Source organism: Pleurodeles waltl, chromosome 9, assembly GCF_031143425.1.
Source record: "Pleurodeles waltl isolate 20211129_DDA chromosome 9, aPleWal1.hap1.20221129, whole genome shotgun sequence".
NCBI lineage: Eukaryota > Metazoa > Chordata > Amphibia > Caudata > Salamandridae > Pleurodeles > Pleurodeles waltl.
The window spans coordinates 36,616,607-36,643,316 of NC_090448.1; the positions used below are offsets into that span (position 1 = coordinate 36,616,607).

Below are 26,710 nucleotides of genomic sequence, written 5' to 3' on the forward strand. Positions count from 1 at the left end.
GGAAGAAGAGAGTGACCCTCTCCCTGATCTCTTCTCCACCACTGAAGCAGATGCCTTAGTGGAGGGAGTAGTGTTAGCAGATTGTCTGACTGCAGAACAGAAAGACAACTGCATCAATCTCCTAAACCAATTCTCAGACATCTTTTCACTTGTACCAGGTACAACATCCTGGTGTGAACACACAATTGACACTGGAGATAGCCTGCCTGTCAAAAGTAAAATTTATAGGCAGCCTGACCATGTCAGAGACTGCATCAAACAAGAGGTGCAGAAAATGTTGGATATAGGGGTGATTGAACCTTCTGAAAGCCCCTGGGCTAGCCCAGTTGTGCTTGTACCAAAACCTCACACCAAAGATGGAAAGAGGGAGATGAGGTTCTATGTAGATTACAGAGGGCTCAATCAGGTAACCAAAACTGATGCTCACCCTATATCCAGGGCAGATGAGCTCATTGATACACTGGCTTCTGCCACGAATCTTAGCACTTTTGATCTAACTGCAGGGTATTGGCAGAATATATTGGCAGAAGATGCTAAACCCAAGATTGCATTTTCTACCATAGGAGAGCACTACCAATTCACAGTAATGCCCTTTGGTTTGAAAAATGCACCTGCCACTTTTCAGAGGTTGGTGAAAACAGTCCTGCAAGGGTTGGAGGCTTTCAGTGCAGCATTGATGTCTTTAGCTCAACCTGGGATAATCACCTGGTCCACCTGTGGAAAGCATTGGAGGCCCTGCAAAAGGCAGACCTCACTATCAAGGCCTCAAAGTGCCAGATAGGGCAGGGGAAAGTGGTTTATCTGGGCCACCTGGTTGGTGGAGAACAGATGGCACCACTACAGGGGAAAATCCAGACTATCGTGGATTGGGTTCCCCCTACAACTCAGACCCAGGTGAGAGCCTTTTTAGGCCTCACAGGGTACTACAGGAGATTCATAAAAAATTATGGCTCCTTAGCAGCCCCTCTCAATGATCTCACTAGCAAGAAAATGCCTAAGAAGGTATTATGGACAGCTAGCTGTCAGAAAGCTTTTGAGGAGCTCAAACAGGCCATGTGCTCTGCACCTGTCCTAAAAAGCCCATGTTACTCCAAGAAATTCATTGTTCAAACTGATGCATCTGAATTAGGGGTATGGGCAGTACTATCACAACTGAATTCTGAGGGCCAGGATCAACCAGTTGCTTTTATCAGCAGAAGGTTGACCCCTAGAGAAAAGGCTTGGTCTGCCATAGAGAGGGAGGCCTTTGCTGTGGTCTGGGTACTGAAAAAGTTGAGACCATACCTGTTTGGTACTCACTTTATTGTTCAGACAGACCACAAACCTCTACTTTGGCTAAAGCAAATGAAAGGTGAAAACCCTAAATTGTTGAGGTGGTCCATATCTCTACAGGGAATGGACTATACAATGGAACATAGACCTGGGAGTACCCCCTCCAATGCAGATGGACTCTTCAGATATTTTCTTTTACACAATAGACTCATCTGGACAAGGCTAGTCTTATTGTCCTTCGTTTGGGGGGGGAGGGGGTTGTGTAGGAAAGTACCATCTTGCCTGGCACGTTACTCCAATTTTTCACTGTATTTATGTTGTTTTAGCCCTTGTGTCACTGGGAGCCTCATAGTATGTGCCCTGTATGTGTTCCCTGTGTGGTGCCTAACTGTATCACTGAGGCTCTGTTAACCAGAACCTCAGTGTTTATGATCTCTCTGCTTTCGAAATTTGTCACTGCAGGCTAGTGACTAAATTTACCAATTCTCATTGGCACACTGGTACACCCATATAATTCCCTTGTATATGCTACTTAGGTACCCAGGGTATTGGGGTTCCAGGAGATCCCTATGGGCTGCAGCATTTCTTTTGCCACGCATAGGGAGCTCAGGCAATTCTTACACAGGCCTGCCACTGCAGCCTGAGTGCAATAACGTCCACGTTATTTCACAGCCATTTTTCACTGCACATAAGAAACTTATAAGTCACCTATATGTCTAACCTTCACTTGGTGAAGGTTGGGTGCCAGGTTACTTAGTGTGTGGGCACCCTGGCACTAGCCAAGGTGCCCCCACATCGTTCAGGGCAAATTCCCCAAACTTTGTGAGTGCGGGGACACCACTACACGCGTGCACTATACATAGGTCACTACCTATGTATAGCGTCACAATGGTAACTCCGAACATGGCCATGTAACATGTCTAAGATCATGGAATTGTCACCCAATACCATGATACCCCGGGTCTCTAGCACAGAACCCGGGTACTGCCAAACTGCCTTTCGGGGGTTTCCACTGCAGCTGCTGCTGCTGCCAACCCCTCAGACAGGATTCTGCCCTCCTGGGGTCTGGGCAGCCCCAGCCCAGGAAGGCAGAACAAAGGATTTCCTCTAGGAGAGGGTGTTACACCCTCTCCCTTTGGAAATAGGGGTGAAGGGCAGGGAAGGAGTAGCCTCCCCCAGACTCTGGAAATGATTTGATGGGCACAGATGGTGCCCATCTCTCCATAAGCCAGTCTACACTGGTTCAGGGATCCCCCAGCCTTGCTCTGGTGTGAAACTGGACAAAGGAAAAAGGGGAGTGACCACTCCCCTGACCAGTACCTCCCAGGGAAGGTGCCCAGAGCTCCTCCAGTGTGTCCCAGACCTCTGCCATCTTGGAAACAGAGGTGTTGGGGGCACACTGGACTGCTCTGAGTGGCCAGTGCCAGCTGGTGATGTCAGAGACCCCCTCTGATAGGCTCTTATGTTTCTTGGTAGCCAATCCTCCTTTCTTGGTAGCCAAACCTCCTTTTCTGCTATTTAGGGTCTCTTCTCCGGGGTATTCGGCAGATAACGAATGCAAGAGCTCACCAGAGTTCCTTTGCACTTCCCTCTTTGATTTCTGCCAAGGATTGACCGCTGACTGCTCCAGGACGCCTGCAAAACCGCAACAAAGTAGCAAGACGACTACGAGCAACATTGTAGCATCTCATCCTGCCAGCTTTCTCGACTGTTTCCTGGTGGTGCATGCTCTGAGGGCTGTCTGCCTTCACCCTGCACTGGAAGCCAAGAAGAAATCTCCTGTGGGTCGACTGAATCTTCCCCCTGCTAACGCAGGCACCAAAAGACTGCATCACCGGTCCTCTGGGTCCCCTCTCATCCTGACGAGCCTGGTCCCTGGAACACAGGAGCTGGATCCAAGTGACCCCCACAGTCCAGTGATCCTTCAGTCCAAGTTTGGTGGAGGTAAGTCCTCGCCTCCCCACACCAGACAGCAAACCTGTGTACTGCGTGATTTGCAGCTGCTCCGGCTTCTGTGCACTTCTCCAAGGATTCCTTTGTGCACAGCCTAGCCTGGGTCCCCAGCACTCCGTCTTGCAGTGCTCAACCCTCTGAGTTGGACTCCGACATTGTGGGACCCTCCTTTTGTGACTCCGGTTTCACAAATCTTCTAAGGGCCTGCTCCGGTACTTCTGGTGGTGCTGCCTGCTTCTGCGGGGGCTCTCTGAGTTGCTGAGCGCCCCCTCTGTCTTCTCCTCCAAGTGGCGACATCCTAGTCTTTCCTGGTCCTCAGCAGCACCCAAAAACCTCTACTGCGACCCTTGCAGCTAGCAAGGCTTGTTTGCGGTATTTCTGTGTAGAAACACGTCTGCAACATCCAGCACGCAGTGGGACATCTTCCATCCAAAGGAGAAGTTCCTAGCCCTTTTCGTTGTTGCAGAATCTTCGGCTTCTTCCACCCGGAGGCAGCCCTTTTGCACCTTCATCCGGGGTTTCCTGGGCTCCTGCCCCCCTGGAAACTATTGCGACTCTTGGACTTGGTCCCCTTGCCTTGCAGTTCCTCACGTTCAGGAGTCCATCTTCAGTGTGTTGCTGGTGCTTGTGGTTCTTGCAGAATCCCCCTATCACGACTCTTGTGTCTTTCTGGGGTAATAGGGTAACTTTACTCCTACTTTTCAGGGTCTTGGGTATCTTGGACACCCTGACTGTTTTCTTACATCCCAGCGACCCTCTACAAGCTCCCATAGGTCTGGGGTCCATTCATGATTCGCATTCTACTTTTGGAGTATGTGGTTTGTGTTGCCCCTACACCTATGTTCACCTATTGCATTCTATTGTGATTCTACATTGTTTGCACTTGTACTTTTCTTACTGTTACTTACCCGTTTTGGGTTTGTGCACATATAACTTGTGTATATTACATACCTTCTTACTGAGGGTACTCACTGAGATACTTGTGGCATATTGTCATAAAAATAAAGTACCTTTATTTTAGTAACTGAGTATTGCGTTTTCTTATGATATTGTGCTATATGATACAAGTGGTATAGTAGGAGCTTTGCATGTCTCCTAGCTCAGCCTAAGCTGCTTTGCCATAGCTACCTTCTATCAGCCTAAGCTGCTAGAAACACCTCTATTCTACTAATAAAGGATACCTGGACCTGGCACAGGGAGTAAGTACCACAAGGTACCCACTATAAGCCAGGCCAGCCTCCTACACCTATGCCACAGGCAGTGTGAGGTTGGCATGGCACTCTGAGGGGAGTGCCATGTTGACTTAGTCTTTTTCTCCCCACCAGCGCACACAAGCTGTGAGGCAGTGTGCACGTGCTGAGTGAGGGGTCCCCAGGGTGGCATAAGACATGCTGCAGCCCTTAGAGACGTTACCTGGCATCAGGGCCCTTTGTACCAGGTGTACCAGGTACAAGGGACTTATCTGAGTGCCAGAGCTGTGCCAGTTGTGGAAGCAAAGGTACAGTTTAGGGAAAGAACACTGGTGCTGGGGCCTGGTTAGTAGGGTCTCAATACACTTTCAATCAAAACTTAGCATCAGCAAAGGTAAAAAGGTAGGAGGTAACCATGCCAAGGAGGTATTTCCTTACATCAACCCTCCAGTATTTCAACAATTGAATCTTCAGTGGGACCTTTGTTCGACGGATCTATTTGCCTCGAGACTCAATGCCCAACTGAATCGCTTCTGCAGTTGGAGGCCGGATCCTCTGGCATTGGGAACGGATGCATTTCTGCAGTCATGGGAGAAGGAGATTCTTTATGCGTTTCCTCCTTTTTCCATGATTCAGAGAGCACTATCTCAGGCGAAGAGACAGAAGTCAGACTTAATTTTGGTGACGCCAATTTGGAAAGCCCATCCATGGTTTCCAGTTGCAATTTCAATGTCCTGTGCACAACCTATAGCGATCCCCAAGGACCCGAGTCTGTTGCTGGACACAGTGGGATCTCAGCACCCTCTGATGATACTGAGGCACCTTGGGGACAAATATTGGTGTGATTGTTAATTTTCTTTCTGACCTAGCCTCACAAGGTCTAGCCTACAGGACTATTAACAATTTTAGTTTCGCTATTTCAGCGGGTCATCCTCATTTGGAAGGGAAACCTATAGGCGAACATCCATTAGTATGTAAATTGATGCGTGGTATTAGAATGGTGAAGCCTCCTCAGCCCAAATATTCGTCTCTATGGGATGTAGATGTGGTGTTACGATTCTCGAGAGCTTGGCCATGTAATGAAGATCTTTCGCTGAAACAGCTGCCAGCAAAATTAACTACCTTACTCTGCCTTCTGTCATGTCGACGAGTATCAGATATTCGTGCTTTGGATTTAGCAGGTAGAGTATTTACTCCTTCGGGAGTTTCGTTCACTATCTCCATCCGTACGAAGACAGCTTCTAGATGTGTATCTTATCCAACTTTTCCTCACCATCAGAATTTATGTATTGTCAAATGTTTGAAGGCTTATGAAGAGTGTACTCGTGCACTTCGTAGGGATATACATGAGCAATTGCTCATTTCTTTACAAAATCCCTTTGGTCCAGTCTCTGTGGCAGCTCTGGCTAGGTGGGTTCGATGGACTACAGGGGAGGCTGGAATAGATGTTTCTATGTTTGAAGCACATTCAGTTCGTGGAGCTTATGCCTCTAAGGCATTTTCTGTTGGTTCTCGCTTAGAGGACATCATGAGAGCGGCCGATTGGTCTTCAGATTCCACATTTAATTTTTTTTTTCACAGACCTATCGTTGATGTTGTTTACGCAGTGGTGGATCTGCATTGAACTAGCATACTCCGAAGCCTCCGGTCCTGACATAGAATAAAACAATTTCTAGCTTACACGCCATGAATTTTCAATTCTATTAAGGACACGGAGGCGAGGATTATCCCACCCTGCAGATAATGGTGTTCTTTATCTTGTTGAATTGTTTGACGATGCTCTGCATTCTATGTGATTTATTGTATGCCCACCCATTATATTATATTATATTATAAAGAGAGATTGGATGTTATTTGCGTGTCTCTTTTATTCTTCTTCAGGTGTGGAAAACAAAAATACCTGATCATTCATATAGTGACAGAGGAGGAAGAAAGTTTGGTTTTCTTCAGACAGAAGGACAGTCGGCGGTGACGGCGGCAGAGTTCCAGTTTTTCAGAGAGATTCCAGTTCCTAGGAGTCAAGTATTTGTTTGAATTTGATTGCAAAGAAAGAGGAAGGACTGTGTTGGCAGAGATAAATATACAGGGAGCAGACTTGTGATTGGTGGACATTATGGACTACGGGGGTTCATGGGAAATGTCGTTTTTTGTGGTTAAGGGTTTTAATGTCTGCTGTTTAATTGCAGTAAAGAGAGAGAGAAGCATAATCCTCGCCTCTGTGTCCTTAATAGAATTGAAAATTCTTGACGTGTAAGCTAGAATTTTTTTAATCTTTATCTAAACTGAACGGTGTTTATGCAAAATCTCATCAGGCTGCAAGCAGCATTTGAACCTGCGGGGGGAAACCCCAGTGGATTTTGAGTCCAACACCTTAACCACTTGACCATCGTAGCTCTGTGAATGTTAGGTCACTGCTATTGTATACAAGCACAGAGACACGCGGGTAGGACACACTGAATTTGTCCGTTCTCGCTGGACAATACACATGGGGACCCCAGCAGCTCAGGTGTACATGTACTGTACTATACTGTACACTATAAGGCGAATAGTCCTTAAATATACACTATGCACAACAGCCCTAGATGTTAACATATACAAACTGCACACAGTTGTAACCAGCAGCCCACTTGTGCACACTGAAACCAGTAACTCTGTTAATTCATCTGTACATAAACTGCACACCACACAACATTCTGTAACCATAACAGCTCCTACGTATATATCGAACTCGGTAACTCTGGCACTGCCTGTCCATGCATGCACACTGTAACCCTAACAGACTTTACACATCCTGTGCAGCGTATCCTCAGCAGCCCACATGTACAGAATTACTCACTGTAGCCCTCACAGCGCCTAGACATGCACTCAACGCAATAACGCAACGCTCGCGTGACTTGGCAACCACTGCAATTTTAAAAGCCACCACATACACTTAACAACCACCAGTACATACGTTGCACACCGTAAGCGATCAGCAATTATGTATGCACTATGCACAGCAACTCGAAAGTTTCCGTATGCACAATGTAGCGCCAAGAGCTCCTGTGTATAGACACTTCAAATATAACAGGAGCTGCTGCCACCATGCACATTGGAACAAGTATTTATGTGGCATGGCAACCCCAGCAGCTTCTACATACAGTGTACAGGGTACCCGCACCCCGACAGCTCCTGTGTGCTTCCGAATGAGATTTTTTAATGTGTGCGCTTCTTGCACAACATAGATGTCATTTTAAACTAATTAAAAACAGTCCATGATACGTCCGCAATCCCTACCCAACAAAAACAAGACAACAAAGCAAAGCGGGCTTGAACAACAACGTCACTCGACCAGTGCTTAATTTGTAAATAAAAAGGTGCCGGTGCCCATAGCTCTCCTCTGAAACATGCGGCTGCTGCAATTAAATGTGCGAATACGGAATACTGAGGCAGCGCAATCCTGAAGCCATCTAGGGCCTCTTCAATCCATTTACAGCCACTCCCTGCCCCTTCAGCTCACTCTTGCAGCTTTCTGCTTTCTCTCATTGTGACGCTTTCTCGTTTTTCTCTTCCTCCGTCTTTCCCATATGTGTCTTTTGCTCGCAGCAAATGCTTGAGACAGAAGAATAAGCCTCGGCCCTCAAAAATAAGTGCTGGTGCTCTGCACCGGAAACAACAAGCACAAATTAAGCACTGCACTCGACTCTTCTTGTGAGTATTTTCTACTGCTGCAGTGAAGACGGGAGGAAAGAGCGTTTTGTCTTGTTGGGGAGTGGGAGGAGGGGGGATTGTCGATTCAGTGCTTGTGTCTAAATAAAAAAAGTACCTTCACAGTGGAGTAACCAGTGCAGGGAGACTGGCCACTAGCGAATGGCAATGACTGGAAGGAGTACTTGGTCCATAATCCACTTGACGGCAGGACGACAAAGCAGCAGGGAGCAGGAAGTGAAAGCAGATGACCTGCTGGACAATCAAAAACATGTCAATTAGAGCGATGTTGGACTAACCCACTGGTAAGTTCAGGAAAGAAAGCGTAGTTTCTATGCCCCTTTTAAGACTTTTTTTTTATTATCCACAAAAGATTTTGCAAGTGCGCATGTGCAGGCAAATCCTAAAAAGGAGGAGAAATGTAAACATTTCTCCTTGTTACGCCTGCTTTCGGGAGGCGTACGTTTTTGGCACTACCCCAGATTTATGCTATGTTGTAAATATGGGGCAGTGTCAAAATCCATGGGTGTTGAATGGGAACACCCACAGAAACACACATGGCACGCCACCCCGAGGCAGTGTGAAGCAGTGTAAAGCCACGCATGGTAGATATGGGTCTGCACTGTGTGCCACTGGAGCGTCAAACAAAGTGTTGCTACGGAGGCGCAGGGGGCTTGTAAATAAGCCCTTAGGAACATTAGACGTTTACATTTCATCCCCACTTAATTGCACATTATCCCTCTTTCTTCCACCATGCCACACTTCCTGTCCCTTTGTCTCACGCTTTCATACATTCCAACATTTTGGAAGATGTGAGAGATTTAAAAAAAATAATCGAGAGAATGTATTTCCTCATTGACTTCTACTGAAGTAGAGACAATTTCAGGCAGGAGTAGGCTTGCCACCTGACCTGTTTTCTACCACCACCACTGGTAATTAATGTCTGGGCTGGTACAAAAGTAAGACAAGCATTGGCAAAGTCAAAAGGTCTCCTCTGTACAAGAGCTATTGGCTTGGCAATGTGTTTTTGCCATGGTGTACACCAAAGTGTCTGCTGTTCAGCATGGCTAAACGTTAGTGTTGTGCATCGTCGTGGAGTGGGGGAGTAGTGTTGTAGAGTGGATTTGTTGGAGTACAGTGTTGTGAAGCAGGGGAGGTAGAGTGTAGTAAAGTTGAGTAGAGGGGAGTAGAGTTTAGTGGCAGAGAGTGTTGTAGAGTGCAGTGTTGTACAGTAGAGGGGTATAAAGTGATGTGAGTTGGAATAGAGTGGACTGGGTTGGAGTAGATTGGGTTAGTGGGCTGCATTGGATTGGGGCAGAGTGGGGTGGATTGGATTGGAGTAAGGTGAGGTGGATTGAGTGATGAGTGAACTGGGGTGAATTGGAGTGGGGTGAATTAGATTAGATTGGGGTGGTGGATTGAATTGGAGTGATAGGACTTGGGTGGGGTGGACTGGATTGGGTGGGGCGAGGTGGATTGGAGTGAGGTGTGGTGGAGTGGGGTGCATTGGACTGGAGTGGGGTGAAGTGGAATAGATTGGAGTGGATTGGGTTGCATTGGGATGGATTGGTTTTGGGTAGATTGGATTTGGGCAGGGTGGATTGGAGTGGGGTGGATTGGAGTGAGGTGGAATGGATTGGAGTGGCGTGATGTGGATTGAGTGGTGTGGGTTACATGGGGTGGATTGGATTGAAGTGGGGTGGACTGGAGTGGGTGAATTAGAGTGGGGAAGGGTTGGATCGGAGTGTGGTGAGCCAGAGTGTGGTAGACTGGACTGGAGGGGGTGGACTGGATTTGAGTGGGATGAATTGTGATGAATTGGACGGGAGTGGAGTGGGGTGGATTACAATGGGGTGAATTGGATTGGAGTGGGATGGACGTTTTGGAGTGGGGTGGATTGGATTGCTGTGCAGTGGATTGGACTGGAATGGGTTGGATTAAGGTAGTTTGGCATGGGGTGGATAGGATTGGAGTGGTGGAGATTAAGGTGGACTGGATTGAACTGGTGTGGGGTGGAATAAGGTAAATTGAATTGAAGTGGGATCAATTGGAGTGGGTGGATTGGGTTGCAGTGGATTGCATTTGAGTGGGGTGGATTGGGGTGGGGTAGATTGGACTGGAGTGGAGTGGATTGGGGTGGATTTGATTGGATTGGATTGAGGTGGGTTGGATTGGATTTGGATATATTGAATTGGAGTTGGGTGGGGTGGACTGGATTGAATTGGGATGGATTGGATGAGAGTAGATTGGATTGGTGCAGGGTGGATTGAACTGGAGTGGGGTAGTTTGTTTTGAAAAATGTGGATTAGATGGGGTGGATTAGCGTGGGATGGACTGGAGCGGGTGGACTGTAGTGGGGTGGGGTGGGGTGGATCAGAGTGTGGTGGACTAGAGTGCGGTGGATTGGACTGGAGTAGAGTGGACTGGATTTGAGTTGGGCGGATTGTGGTGGATTGGACTGGAGTGGGGTGGATTCTAGTGGGGTGAATTTGGTTGGTGTGGGGTGGATTGGAGTGGGTTGGACTTTTTGAAGTGAGGTGGATTGGAGTGGGGTGAATTGGATTGGTGTGTGGAGGACTGCAGTCGGTTGGATTAAGGCAATTTGGCATGTGGTGGATTGGAGTGGGGTGGATTAAGGTGGACTGGATTGGACTGGAGTAGGGTGGAGTAAGGTCAATTGGATTGGAGTGGGATGGATTGGAGTGCGTGGAATGGGTTGTAGTGGATTGGATTTGAGTGGGGAGAAATAGGATAGGGTGGGGTGGACTGAAGTGGGGTGGATTGGATTGGGGTTGGTTGGATTGGGATGGATTGGATTCAGGTAGATAGGATTGGGGTGGGGAGGATTGGAGTGGGGTGGTTTGGATTGAGTGATGTGGATTAGATGGGGTGGATTGGATTGGAGTAGGGTGGACTAAAGTGGGTGGATTGGGGTTGGGTGAATTGGAGTGGGATGGATTGGAGTGGAGTGGAGTGGGTTGGTTTGGACTGAGTGATGTGGATTAGATGGGTGGATTGTATTGGAGTAGGGTGGACTGTAGTGGGGTGGATCGGAGTGTGGTGGACTGGAGTGTGTGGATTGGACTGGACTGCAGTGGACTGGATTTGAGGGGGTGGATTGTTGTGGATTGGACTGGAGTGGAGAGGGGTTGATTACAGCGGATGAATTTGAAAGATGTGGGATGGATTGGAGTGGGGTGGACTTTTTGGAGTGAGGTGGATTGGAGTGGGGTGGATTAAGGTGGACTGGATTGGACTGGAGTCGGGTGGAGTAAGGTGGACTGGAGTGGGATGGATTGGAGTGGGTGAATTGGGTTGCGGTGGATCGGATTTGAGTGGAGTGGACTTTGGTAAGGTGATGTGAACTGAAGTGGGGTGGATTGGTTTGGAGTGGGGTGGGGTGGATTGAATTGGGATGGGTTGGATTGAATTTGGTTAGAATGGATTGGGCGGGTGGATTGGAGTGGCGTGGATTGGAATGGAGTGCGGTGGTTTGGATTCAGTAGAGTAGATTAGATTGGGTGGATAAGATTGGAGTAGGATGGAATGTAGTGGGTGGATTAGAGTGGGTGGATCGGAGTGTGGTGGACTGGAGTAGGGTGAATTGGACTGGGGTGGGGTGGACTGGATGTGAGTGGGGGACTGTGGTGGATTGGACTGGAGTGGGGTGGATTAAAGTGGGGTGAATTTGATTGGTGTGGGTGGATTGGAGTGGGGTGGACTTTTTGGAGAGGGTGGATTGGAGTGGGGTGAATTGGATTGGTGTGGGGTGGATTGGACTGGAGTGGGTTGTATTAAAGTAGTTTGGCATGGGGGTCGATTGAATTAGAGTGGGAGGACTAAGGTAGACTGGATTTGACTAGAGTGGGGTGGATTGGAGTGGGTGGATTGTGTTGTGGTGGATTGGATTTGAGTGGGGTGGATTGGAGTGGTGTGGGGTGGACTTAAGTGGGGTGGATTGATTGAAGTGGGATGGGTGGATTGGATGGGGGTTTGGGATGGATTGGATTTGGTAGATTGGATTGGGGCGGGGTGGATTGGAGTGGGGTGGTTTGGATTGAGTGCTGTGGATTAGATAGGGTAGATTGAGTGGGGCGGACTGGAGTGGGTGGATTGGAGTGGGGTGGGGTGGATCAGAGTGTGATGGACTGGAGTATGGCGGTTTTGACTGGACTGGAGTGTGGTGGATTGCAGTGGGGTGATTGGAGCAGGTATATTGGGTGGTGGATTGGATTGGAGTGAGGTGGATCAGATTGGATTGGAATAGGATGGAATGGATTTGAGTCGGTGAGTTGCACTGGACTTGGGTGGGTGGATTGGATTGTGTGGGGTGTGTTGGACTGGAGTGGGGTGAATTGGATTGGAGTGGGGTGGATTGTGGTGGATTGGATTGGGGTGGGGTGAGTGTATTGAACTGTTGTGAGGTGAATTGGAGGAGGGTAAATTGGATTGGGCTGGTCTGTTGTGGATTGGATTGGTGTGGGGTGTACTGGATCGGAGTAGGGTGGATTGTGATTGATTGGAGGGGGTAAATTGGGATATACGGAGGTGGATTAGATTTGGGTGAGGTGGATTGGATTGGAGTGGGGCATATTGATATGGATTTGAGTGGGGCAGATTAGAGTGGGTTTGATTGTTTTAGATTGGAGTGGAGATGGCTGTTTTGGATTGGTGTGGGACAGATTGGAGTGTGGCAAATTGTTTTGGATTGGAGTGTGGCAGATTGTCTTGGATTGGCATGAGGCATATTGGAGTGGGACAGATTGTTTTGGATTGGAGTGGGGCAGATTGTGTTGGATTGGAGTGGGGCCGATTGATCTGGTTTCGAGTGGGGCAGATTGGAGTGAGGCAGATTGTGGTGGATGGGAGTGGGACAGATTGTTATGGATTGGAGTGGGGCAGATTATTTTGGATTGGAGGGGGGCAGATTTTGTTGGTTTGGAGTGGGGAAGATTGTTTTAGATTGGAATGGGGGATTGTTTGAGATTGGAGTGGGGCAGATTGTTTTAGATTGACATAGAGCAGATTGTTTTGGATTGGAGTGAAACAGATTGTTTTGGGTTAGAGGGGTGCAGATTTTTTTAATGGAGTGGGGCAGATTATTTTGGATTGGAGTGGGGCCGATGTTTTTGGATTGGAGTGTGACAGATTGTTTTGGATTGGAGTGGTGCAGATTGTTTTTATTGGAGTGGGGCAGATTGTTTTGAATTGGCGTGGGGCCGATTGTTTTTGATTGGAGTGAGACAGATTGTTTTGGATTAGAGTGGTGCAGATTTTGTATTGGAGTGGGGCAGGTTATTCTTGATTGGAGTGAAGCAGGCTGTTTTGAATTGGAGTGGGACAGATTGTTTTGGATTGGCAAGAGGCAAATTGGAGTGTGGCATATTGTTTTGGTTTGGAGTAGGGTAGATTGGAGTGCGGCAGATTGTGTTGGATTGGAGTGAGGCAGATTGATTTGGACTGGAGTGGGGCAGATTGAGTTGGGGCAGATTGACGGGGTAGACTGTGTTAGAATGGAGTGGGGCAGATTGTTTTAGATTAGAGCGGGCAGATTTATTTGGATTGGCATGGGGCAGATTGGTGTGGGGTAGATTGTCTTGTATTGAGTGAGGCAGGTTGTTTTTGATTGGAGTGGTGCAGATTTTTTTTATTGGACTAGGGCAGATTATTTTGGATTGGAGTGAGGCAGATTGTTTTTGACTGGAGTATGACAGAATGTTTTGGATTACAATGGGGCAGATTGGAGTGGGGCAGATTGAAGTGTGTCAGGTTATTTTGGATTTGAGTGGGGCAGATTGGAGTGAAGCAGATTGTTTTGGATTGGAGTGGGGCAGGATGTTTGGATTGGAGTGGGGCAGATTGTTTTTATCGGAGTGGGGCAGATTGTGTTGGATTGGCGTGGGGCCGATTGTTTTTGATTGGAGTGAGACAGATTGTTTTGTATTAGAGTGGTGCAGATATTTTCTTGGAGTGGGGCAGGTTGTTTTTGATTGGAGTAGGGCAGGTTGTTTTGAGTTGGAGTGGGGCAGATTGTTTTGGATTGGCGAGAGGCAAATTAGAGTGTGGTATATTGTTTTGCTTTGGAGTAGGGCAGATTGGAGTGCGGCAGATTGTGTTGGATTGGAGTGAGGCAGATTGATTTGGATTGGAGTGGGGCAGATTGAGTTGGGGCAGATTGATGGGGTAGGCTGTGTTAGAATGGAGTGGGGCAGATTGTTTTAGATTAGAGTGTGGCAGATTTATTTGGATTGGCATGGGGCAGATTGGTGTGGGGTAGATTGTCTTGTATTGAGTGAGGCAGGTTGTTTTTGATTGGAGTGGTGCAGATTTATTTTATTGGACTAGGGCAGATTATTTTGGATTGGAGTGAGGCAGATTGTTTTTGACTGGAGTATGACAGAATGTTTTGGATTACAATGGGGCAGATTGGAGTGGGGCAGATTGAAGTGTGTCAGGTTATTTTGGATTTGAGTGGGGCAGATTGGAATGAAGCAGATTGTTTTGGATTGGAGTGGGGCAGGATGTTTGGATTGGAGTGGGGCAGATTGTTTTTATCGGAGTGGGGCAGATTGTTTTGGATTGGCGTGGGGCCGATTGTTTTTGATTGGAGTGAGACAGATTGTTTTGTATTAGAGTGGTGCAGATATTTTATTGGAGTGGGGCAGGTTGTTTTTGATTGGAGTGGGGCAGGTTGTTTTGAGTTGGAGTGGGGCAGATTGTTTTGGATTGGCGAGAGGCAAATTAGAGTGTGGTATATTGTTTTGCTTTGGAGTAGGGCAGATTGGAGTGGGGCAGATTGTGTTGGATTGGAGTGGGGCAGGTTGATTTGGATTGGAGTGGGGCAGATTGAAGTGGAGCAGATTGACGGGGTAGTCTGTTTTAGAATGGAGAGGGGCAAATTGTTTTAGATTAGAGTGGGGCAGATTGTTTTGGATTACAATGGGGAAGAATGGAGTGGGGCAGATTGTTTTAGATTGGAGTGGGGCAGATTGAAGTGGGGCAGTTTATTTTGGATTGGAGTGGGGCAGATTGAAGTGAAGCAGATTGTTTTGGATTGGAGTGGGGCAGGATGTTTGGATTGGAGTGAGCCAGATTGTTTTGGATTGGCGAGAGGCCGATTGTTTTTGATTGGAGTGAGACAGATTGTTTTGGATTAGAGTGGTGCAGATTTTTATTGGAGTGGGGCAGGTTGTTTTTGATTGGAGTGGGGCAGGTTGTTTTGAATTGGAGTGAGGCAGATTGTTTTGGATTGGCGAGAGGCAAATTGGAGTGGGGCAGATTGATTTGGATTGGAGTGGGGCAGATTAAAGTGGAGCAGATTGACGGGGTAGACTGTTTTAGAATGGAGTGGGGCAGATTGTTTTAGATTAGAGTGGGCAGATTGTTTTAGATTGGCGTGGGGCAGATTGGCGTGGGTTAGATTGTCATGGATTGAGTGAGGCAGGTTGTTTTTGATTGGAGTGTTGCAGATTTATTTTATTGGACTAGGGCAGATTGTTTTGGATTGGAGTGTGGCAGATTGTTTTCTGGAGCATGGCAGAATGTTTTGGATTACAATGGGGCAGATTGGAGTGGGACAGATTGTGTTAGATTGGAGTGGGGCAGATTGAAGTGGGGCAGGTTATTTTGTTTTAGAGTGGGGCATATTGATTTGGATTGGCATGGGGCAGATTGGTGTGGGGTAGATTGTCATGGATTGAGTGAGGCAGGTTGTTTTTGATTGGAGTGGTGCAGAACTTTTTATTGGACTAGGGCAGATTGTTTTGGATTGGTGTGGGGCAGATTGTTTTCTGGAGCATGGCAGAATGTTTTGGATTACAATGGGGCAGATTGGAGTGGGGCAGATTGTGTTATATTGGAGTGGGGCAGATTGAAGTGGGGCAGGATGTTTGGATTTGAGTGGGGCAGATGGGGCAGAATTGAGAGGGATGGGTTGGGCGGATTGGAGTGTGATGGATTGGGGTGAGTGGTTTGGATTGGAGTGGCGTGGATTGACTTAGTCTAGAGTGGATTGGATTTAGTGGGGTGGATTGGTGTGGGTGAGGTGGGGTGGATTGGAGGAGTGTGGATTGGGGTATACTGCATGATTATGTGTTAAAGGATAATTTCGGAAATTACACATAAGAAAGAAAAAATGTTGCTTTGCAAAATTTAGAACACAGTAGGCGTCATCTTTTGAGGACAGTGGCTACATGCAAAACAAAACATGAGTGCAAAGTGAGAAAAGAAGACTTGGCAAAATAAAAGAAAAGCGTTAACTATAGAAAATAAAACTTAGCAATTTTGTTTGTCCTTCTGGGCATGTGTTTTGCCAGTGACACGCCTTCTGTTTGCATGGCCATAGAAGTTAAAAAGAAGTACCACAAATACGTCTAGAGCAGTGGACGGGCACTGATTAAGTTGAATCAATCAGTGCTTGGTCCCTGCTCCAGAGAGAGTAACTAATTTGATGACCTGCCTGCAGTGGCCAATTACGAGGCTGTAAAGACTAGTGCCCCACAAGTCAACGAAGGGTAAGCAATGGGCGGGCTCTAAGCCCACTCTAAGATTACAATAGTCTTGAAGAGACAACACATGCACTGTCTAGCCGAGACCTAAAAAAACACCCAAAGCCCTTATCTGTACATACTTCAAGCAGCAGAAATAAATAGCAAGCACTTTTAAATGTATTCTGGAGCTGCATTAATGACCCCTGGCTCATAATTTAAGTAAAGTAAGGCAGAAAAGTCACTTTACAAATTAATAATTCGATTTTGTTTCAAGCCCTATTTAATATTATGACCAGGCCTCTGCAGACTCCTAAGACAAATGGCTGGTATTTTTCTCTTGGAAAAGTGGCAACCCTAGGTGAGAGGCAGCCAAAATAAAGCCATTTTGGCTTAAAAAATCATAAGACTACTATCTGAATGTAGTTTTTTGGCATGTATGCTCTTTCAGGTTTGTTTTCACCCCTGATTTGTTGCAGTTTTCTTATCTCTTTATCTGATTCGTACTCGTTCCTTTTTAGGTTGACCCTAAGCGTACATACGGCCTCTTGTATACTTTAGTATACTAATACTTGAGCTTAAACCGATTTTATTTGATTGTTTCAGTGTCATTTAGAAATTCTTCCTTGATAGTGGTCAATCATGCCTGTTAGTCCCTCATTTTTCTCTTTGGGAGCAGGGACCAACTACTGTACAATTATGCTTTGTCTCGTTTATCTGGTCTTTAGGGACTATTTTATTCTTTGTTTCCTGCGTGTGTTCAGGGAAGCTGTGAGTCAAACCCAGGTCCTCGGTTCCAAAGTCAGCAGTTCTAGTCATTGCACCACACCTCCCTGTTGTACCAGAGTTTTGGGGAGTGCATAAGGCATCCCAGTTCCTCTAATTATTGCAAGGTGGTACAATGAGTTATATGTTTACATATGGCAGCTGCGCCTTTCTTTTGTTCGGCACGGCTTGCCACCTCCATTTTTTATTTATTTAATTACTTGTTTCTATTTCGTGGTGTGTTCTATCGGCTGCTGGTGTCCTTTCACAAGCTCTTGCATGAGAGATGAAAGGCCATCCCTGTGGCCTCACTCCAGTCTGCTCCACCTCGTCTGAAGAGGCAAGCAAGCACACACATCCACCCTACCCCCCTCACATGGCTTTGTTTGCAAACAGTACAGAGCAGCTTCTGCCCACCAACGATGTGCACAACGACGGCGCTAACCGACAATCTCTCGGCCGATGAACCGCCCCCCTCCCAGCTTAGGCGATGCCCTTAAAATTATTGAACGAATAGTCGCCCCGTGCTGTACTGCGGATGTTCCGTACATTCTACATCCCTTTCCTCCAGACAATGGGACACCGGAATGTACATCCTACGGGTGAGGCAGCCAGTGGGGTGTTCTTTATGGCAGGCTGGAAGCGAAAAGGATGTAGTAGGAGCACTGGGTCTTTGGGATTTCTTAGTCTGTGAATTAGAAGCGTGAGTGTTGGTGGTACGAGTCGCTATCGTAGCCAGCATCCATACACTCCTGCTCCGGTTCAGCTAGTCATTTGGCATTGTGAATCCTCCTGAATGCCTTGCTCTGCTCGCAGTTTGCTGTAGTTACAAAAAATTGGCATTTTTGTCTACCCATCGGTTGGTGAGTGGAAGACGGTATTGTTACTGTGCATCCGCTTGCAGCAGTAGATGCGATGGAAGAGAAGAACAAGAGAAGAAAACTGCACTGATAGAAAAGAGGAGTTTGTTACATAGTGTCTATGTTTTGAAGAAATTTGGGCCTGATTTAAGGAAAATGGCACTGCACCCAGTGCAGCACCACTTTCCTTGCCCCCCTTAGCGCCCCCCTAAGGCTACAATGTGTGAGCCCCATCTAAGACACGGTCCACCATGGCGATAGTTAGGGAATTAGAATCACATTTTTTTACACTAGTTCTAAGCTTTGCAGGATTAGCAACAAAAATGTTGACGCTAATCCTGCAAAGCCCATTGAGACCCATTGCAAACAATGGTGTTCCTCCTTTTAGCGCCTGCTTTGAGCAGCGGTTAAAAGTGCCGAAAAATGACACAAAGAAATCTCCTAGATTTCTCAGTGTCATTTTTTTGGTCCCTCTAATGGGGAGCGCCCCCTTTGCACACATTATGCCTGGCGCAAAGGGTTACAAAGTGGCGCAATTAATGTATTGTTCCACTTTGTAAATTTGGCGTTGTGATTTTACCCTTGTTGGGCCACATGAGCGTAAAAAAAATATGATGCTCATGTGATGAAAGGAGGCACTAGGGGCTCGTAAATCTTCCCTTAAATGTTCTCCACAGTCTTTCCTTGCCTTGTGTTTCATACTCATGTTTGTTTTGGTCTGTTTTCTTTCGTGTTACGGTGGATCTGTTCATCTCATTATAAACTTGCATGGCTTATCCCTGATGGCATCACCTAGGGGTCCATTTATGATCCGGCATCTTCATATCTGCCACTAGAAGCCTTGTCATTTATGGGATCTTCATCCAGCCCTGCATTGTTAGCACATAGCAAACAGTGCTCTGTAAATATCAGCTTCAATTTTAAGGTTGAAACCGTACAAAGTGTTGTTGGAATAAGCGCCAGAACTAGTTGTAGGTGTCATGCATTGCATAAAGCCACTCGGCATACATGTGAGTATTTTTAGGGGGATATTTTTTCTAAAATTATTGCATTCGGCTGACGAGACAGCTAAAGCTGCCAGTAGGGTAAGTTTCTTTTAATGCAAAGATATGTTCATAGCATGGCTTAGCGTGAGCCCTCCTATCCTTTGGTATTTTCGGCTGCCTCCCACCAGATACAGCGTGGGACAGTAGGTCACCCTCTTCAGGCATTGGCCCTCTTTTACTGTTAGTGGCGGCATTTTCATGACCACATGATCACACCCGTCTAAAAAGAGGTGCCAGCGGTTGTGCAATACGACATCCATGCACACATCTACCTACTTCACGTTTCCATAGGACTCGTCCTCTGCTGACATCATCTGTCACTTTCAGAACCCTCTGCTTAGGATGACCAGATGCTCAATGTCACAGGGACACAGCTTTTCCAGTTCATGTTTTGATTTAAAGTAGTGCATTCTGGGAGTTGTAGTCATGGTTAGACAAATTGGAACAAGATACCTGATAACTGATATGTACTGGCAAAGTCCAGAAAGGGTGCCTCTGTGACTGGTCACTTTACCTCTGACGACACCTGACACGAGATGTCCTGCACCAAAACCTTTCACAACTGTCCCAGTGGCCTAATGGATAGGGCAACAGCCTCCAGAGCTGGGGATTGTGGGTTCAATTCCCACCTGGGTCACGTGAGGAGCTGTATTTTATATCCCTTGAAAATAGGACCAGATGCAAGCTTGTGATATTTATAGAAAATTACGTTCATCAAATTATCTTCAGAGGGTCCGTCTTTGTTATACGAACGCCACCATTTTATGAGTTCTATGTAAGGAGCTGCCTTCCGGCACCTACCACCAGCTGGATGGATTCAAATTTGTCTGATGCCCGTTGACCTACCTAAAGGGGCTTTACCAGAAGGCAAGTTGTCCCAGCAGCAGCCCAAGCCACCATAGGGGACATGGTTCTTAGCACCACGAGTTGCGAGCACGACTGCTGTGCCCGCAGAACCCCCTGCACAGACCCTGTAGTGCTAATGTTACAGTTAATCACCCCCCACCTGCCTGTGGGCGCCACCCACTCTTTTCTAGATCTTTACGTTTGTGCATCTGAAATATGAAAGGTTTTCTTATCTCTTTATCTGATTCGTGCTCGTTCATTTTTACGTTGAGCGTAAGTGTACGGCCTCTTGTATACTTTAGTATACTTATATGTGGGCTTAAAGAGATTTCATTTTCTGGTTTCAGTGTCATTTAAACATAGCTCCTTTGATAGTGGTCAATCATGCCTATTAGTCCCTCCTTTTTCTCTTTGGGTGCAGGCATCAACTACTGTATAATTATGCTTTGTCCTGTGTATCTTGTCTTTAGGGGACTGCTTTTTTATGTTGTTTCCTGTTTGTGTTCAGGGAAGCTTCTCAAAGCATTCTTGATCTTAGTTTAGCTGTAAACAAGGCTATAAATCAGGCTGTTATCTTGGTCACCTTTGGTTTTGTGGGCTCTCTGCGCCCTCTCTAAGCTGCCTAGTTAATTTTCTCTAGTCTATTGAGTGTGGCTGCTGAGCAAGAACAGAGGTTCACTTGTTGATTTTAGTTAAGTACTTGTTTTAACTCTGGGAAGGTATTGGAGACCTTTAATGAGTAATAGCTACATCACAGAAGGGCATTTTCATTTTTTGGTGGCACAGGGAGATTAAGTGATGTTGAGCTGACGCTGTGGCTCAAAACCCGGTCCTTGATTCTAAAGTCGGCAGTTCTCGACTTTGCACCACACCTTCTCCCTGTTGTACCAGGTTTTTGGAGAGTGCGTAAGGCATTCCAGTTCCTTTAATTATTGCAAGGTGGCAGATGGGTTTTATGTTTACATATGGCAGCCGCGCCTTTCTTACGTTCGGCACGGCTCGGCCACCTCCATTTATTATTTATTTAACTACTTGTTTTTATTTCGCAAGGGTGTTCTATGGGCCACTGGTGTCCTTTCACATGCTCCTGCTTGAGAGATGAAAGGCCATGCCTGTGGCCTCACTCCAGTCTGCTCCACCTCGTCTGAAGAGGCAAGCAAGCACACACATCCACCCTACCCCCCTCACATGGCTTTGTTTGCAAACAGTACAGAGCAGCTTCTGCCCACCATCGATGTGCACAACTACGGCACTAACCGACAATCTCTCGGCCGATGAACCGCCCTCTTGCCAGCTTAGGCGATGCCCTTAAAATTATTGAACGAATAGTCGCCCCGTGCTGTACTGCGAATGTTCCGTCCATTCTACATCCCTTTCCTCCAGACAATGGGACACCGAAATGTACATCCTACGGGTGAGGCAGCCAGTGGGGTGTTCTTTATGGCGGGCTGGAAGCGAAAAGGATGTAGTAGGAGCACTGGGTCTTTGGGATTTCTTAGTCTGTGAATTAGAAGCGTGAGTGTTGGTGGTACGAGTAGCTATCGTAGCCAGCATCCATACACTCCTGCTCCGGTTCAGCTAGTCATTTGGCATTGTGAATTCTCCTGAATGCCTTGCTCTGCTCGCAGTTTGCTGTAGTTACAAAACATTTGTCATTTTTGGCTACCCATCGGTTGGTGAGTGGAAGACGGTATTGTTACTGTGCATCCGCTTGCAGCAGTAGATGCGATGGAAGAGAAGAACAAGAGAAGAAAACTGCACTGATAGAAAAGAGGAGTTTGTTACATAGTGTCTATGTTTTGAAGAACTTTGGGCCTGATTTAAGGAAAATGGCACTGCACCCAGTGCAGCACCATTTTCCTTGCCCCCCTTAGCGCCCCCCTAACGCTACAATGTATGAGCCCCATCTAAGACACGGTCCACCATGGCGATAGTTAAGGAATTAGAATCACATTTTTTTACACTAGTTCTAAGCTTTGCAGGATTAGCAACAAAAATGTTGACGCTAATCCTGCAAAGCCCATTGAGACCCATTGCAAACAATGGTGTTCCTCCTTCTAGCGCCTGCTTTGAGCAGGGGTTAAAAGTGCCGAAAAATGACGCAAAGAAATCTCCTAGATTTCTTGGTGTGATTTTTTTGGTCCCTCTAATGGGGAGCGCCCCCTTTGCACACATTATGCCTGGCGCAAAGGGTTACAAAGTGGCGCAATGCATGTATTGTTCCACTTTGTAAATTTGGCGCTGTGATTTTGTCCTTGTTGGGCCACATGAGTGTAATAAAAAATATGATGCTCATGTGGTGAAAGGAGGCACTAGGGGCTCGTAAATCTTCCCTTAAATGTTCTCCACAGTCTTTCCTTGCCTTGTGTTTCATACTCATGTTTGTTTTGGTCAGTTTTCTTTCTGGTTATGGTGGATCTGTTCATCTCATTATAAACTTGCATGGCTTATCCCTGATGGCAACACCTAGGGGTCCATTTATGAACCGGCATCTTCATATCTGCACTAGAAGCCTTGTCATTTATGGGATCTTCATCCAGCCCTGCATTGTTAGCACATAGCAAACAGTGCTCTGTAAATATCAGCTTCAATTTTAAGGTTGAAACCGTACAAGGTGTTGTTGGAATAAGCGCCAGAACTAGTTGTAGGTGTCATGCATGGCATAAAGCCACTCGGCATACATGTGAGTATTTTTAGGGGGATTTTTTTTTCTACAATTATTGCATTCGGCTGACGAGACAGCTAAAGCTGCCAGTAGGGTGGGTTTCTTTTAATGCAAAGATATGTTCATAGCATGGCTGTGCGTGAGCCCTCCTATCCTTTGGTATTTTCGGCTGCCACCCACCAGATACAGCATGGGACAGTAGGTCACCCTCTTCAGGCACTGGCCCTCTTTTACTGTTGGTGGGGGCATTTTCATGACCACATGACCAAACCGTCTAAAAAGAGGTGCCAGCGGTTGTGCAATACGACATCCATGCACACATCTACCTACTTCAGGTTTCCATAGGACTCGTCCTCTGCTGACATCATCTGTCACTTTCAGAAGCCTCTGCTTAGGATGACCAGATGCTCAATGTCACAGGGACACGGCTTTTCCAGTTCATGATTTGATTTAAAGTAGTGCATTCTGGGAGTTGTAGTCATGGTTAGACAAATTGGAACAAGATACCTGATAAATTATATGTACTGACAAAGTCCAGAAAGGGTGCCTCTGTGATTGGTCACTTTATCTCTGACGACCCCTGACACGAGATGTCCTGCACCAAATCCTTTCACAACTGGCTCAGTGGCCTAATGGATAAGGCATCAGCCTCTGGAGCTGGGGATTGTGGGTTCAAGTCCCACCTGGGTCACGTGAGGAGCTGTATTTTATATCCCTTGAAAATAGGACCAGATGCAAGCTTGTGATATTTATAGAAAATTACGTTCATCAAATTATCTTCAGATGGTCCGTCTTTGTTATATGAACGCCAGCATTTTATGAGTTCTATGTAAGGAGCTGCCTTCCGGCACCTACCACCAGCTTGATGGATGAAAGTTTGTCTGATGCCCGTTGACCTACCTAAAGGGGCTTTACCAGCAGGCAAGTTGTCCCAGCAGCAGCCCAAGCACCATAGGGGACATGGTTCTTAGCACCACGAGCTGCGAGCACGACTGCTGTGCCCACAGAACCCCCTGCACAGACCCTGTATTGCCAATGTTACAGTTAATCACCCCCCACCTGCCTGTGGGCGCCACCCACTCTTTTCTAGATCTTTACGTTTGTGCATCTGAAATATAAAAGGTTTTCTTATCTCTTTATCTGATTCGTGCTAGTTCATTTTTAGGTTGAGCATAAGTGTACGGCCTCTTGTATACTTTAGTATACTTATATGTGGGCTTAAAGAGATTTCATTTTCTGGTTTCAGTGTCATTTAAAAATAGTTCCTTTGATAGTGGTCAATCATGCCTATTAGTCCCTCCTTTTTCTCTTTGGAAGCAGGCACCAACTTCTGTATAATTATGCTTTGTCCTGAGTATCTTGTCTTTAGGGGACTGCTTTTTTATGTTGTTTCCTGTTTGTGTTCAGGGAAGCTTCTCAAAGCATTCTTGATCTTAGTTTAGCTGTAAACAAGGCTATAAATCAGGCTGTTATCTTGGTCACCTTTGGTTTTGTGGGCTCTCTGCGTCCTCTCTAAGCTGCCTAGTTAATTTTCTCTAGTCTATTGAGTGTGGCTGCTGAGCAAGAACAGAGGTTCACTTGTTGATTTTAGTTAAGTACTTGTTTTTACTCTGGGAAGGTATTGGAGACCTTTAATGAGTAACAGCTACATTACAGAAGGGCATATTCATTTTTTGGTGGCACGGGGAGATTAAGTGATGTTGAGCTGACGCTGTGACTCAAACCCCGGTCCTTGATTCTAAAGTCGGCAGTTCTAGACTTTGCACCACACCTTCTCCCTGTTGTACCAGGTTTTTGGAGAGTGTGTTAAGCATTCCTGTTCCTTTAATTATTGCAAGGTGGCAGATGGGTTTTATGTTTACATTTTGCAGCCGCCCCTTTCTTACGTTCGGCACGGCTCGGCCACCTCCATTTATTATTTATTTAACTACTTGTTTTTATTTCGCAAGGGTGTTCTATGGGCCACTGGTGTCCTTTCACATGCTCCTGCTTGAGAGATGAAAGGCCATCCCTGTGGCCTCACTCCAGTCTGCTCCACCTCGTCTGAAGAGGCAAGCAAGCACACACATCCACACTACCCCCCTCACATGGCTTTGTTTGCAAACAGTACAGAGCAGCTTTTGCCCACCAACGATGTGCACAACCACGGCGCTAACCGACAATCTCTCGGCCGATGAACCGCCCCCCTCCCAGCTTAGGCGATGCCTTAAAAATTATTGAACAAATAGTCGCCCCGTGCTGTACTGCGGATGTTCCGTCTATTCTACATCCCTTTCCTCCAGACAATGGGACACCGGAATGTACATCCTACGGGTGAGGCAGCCAGTGGGGTGTTCTTTATGGCAGGCTGGAAGCAAAAAGGATGTAGTAGGAGCACTGGGTGTTTGGGATTTCTTAGTCTGTGAATTAGAAGTGTGAGTGTTGGTGGTACGAGTCGCTATCGTAGCCAGCATCCAAACACTCCTGCTCCGGTTCAGCTAGTCATTTGGCATTGTGAATCCTCCTGAATGCCTTGCTCTGCTGACAGTTTGCTGTAGTTACAGAAAATAGTCATTTTTGGCTACCCATCGGTTGGTGAGTGGAAGACGGTATTATTACTCTGCATCCGCTTGCAGCAGTAAATGTGATGAAATAGAAGAACAAGAGAAGAAAACTGCACTGATAGAAAAGAGGAGTTTGTTACATAGTGTCTATGTTTTGAAGAAATTTGGGCCTGATTTAAGGAAAATGGCACTGCACCCAGTGCAGCACCACTTTCCTTGCCCCCCTTAGCGCCCCCCTAACGCTACAATGTGTGAGCCCCATCTAAGACACGGTCCACCATGGCGATAGTTAGGGAATTAGAATCACATTTTTTTACACTCGTTCTAAGCTTTGCAGGATTAGCAACAAATATGTTGACGCTAATCCTGCAAAGCCCATTGAGACCCATTGCAAACAATGGTGTTCCTCCTTTTAGCGCCTGCTTTGAGCAGCGGTTAAAAGTGCCGAAAAATGACGCAAATTTATCTCCTAGATTTCTTGGTGTCATTTCTTTGGTCCCTCTAATGGGGAGCTCCCCCTTTGCACACATTATGCCTGGCGCAAAGGGTTGCAAAGTGGCGCAATGCATGTAATTGTTCCACTTTGTAAATTTGGCGCTGTGATTTTGTCCTTGTTGGGCCACATGAGCGTTAAAAAAAATATGACGCTCATGTGGTGAAAGGAGGCACTAGGGGCTCGTAAATCTTCCCTTAAATGTTCTCCACAGTCTTTCCTTGCCTTGTGTTTCATACTCATGTTTGTTTTGGTCTGTTTTCTTTCTGGTTACGGTGGATCTGTTCATCTCATTATAAACTTGCATGGCTTATCCCTGATGGCATCATCTAGGGGTCCATTTATGATCCGGCATCTTCATATCTGCCACTAGAAGCCTTGTCATTTATGGGATCTTCATCCAGCCCTGCATTGTTAGCACATAGCAAACAGTGCTCTGTAAATATCAGCATCAATTTTAAGGTTGAAACCGTACAAAGTGTTGTTGGAATAAGCGCCAGAACTAGTTGTAGGTGTCATGCATTGCATAAAGCCACTCGGCATACATGTGAGCATTTTTAGGGGGATTTTTTTTTCTAAAATTATTGCATTCGGCTGACGAGACAGCTAAAGTTGCCAGTAGGGCAGGTTTCTTTTAATGCAAAGATATGTTCATAGCATGGCTGTGCGTGAGCCCTCCTATCCTTTGGTATTTTCCGCTGCCTCCCCCAGATGCAGCATGGGACAGTAGGTCACCCTCTTCAGGCATTGGCCCTCTTTTACTGTTAGTGGGGGCATTTTCATGACCACATGATCACACCCGTCTAAAAAGAGGTGCCAGCGGTTGTGCAATACGACATCCATGCTCACATCTACCTACTTCAGGTTTCCATAGGACTCGTCCTCTGCTGACATCATCTGTCGC

The 26,710-nt window shown here is 46.5% G+C and overlaps 1 non-coding gene across 1 annotated transcript; it reads left to right on the forward strand.

The window, feature by feature from the left end:
* The first annotated feature begins 23,388 nt into the window (after window positions 1-23,388).
* Window positions 23,389-23,461, forward strand: TRNAQ-CUG (transfer RNA glutamine (anticodon CUG)). The gene has a single exon. It is a non-coding gene; the product is annotated as a tRNA-Gln (tRNA).
* Window positions 23,462-26,710: the final 3,249 nt, after the last annotated feature.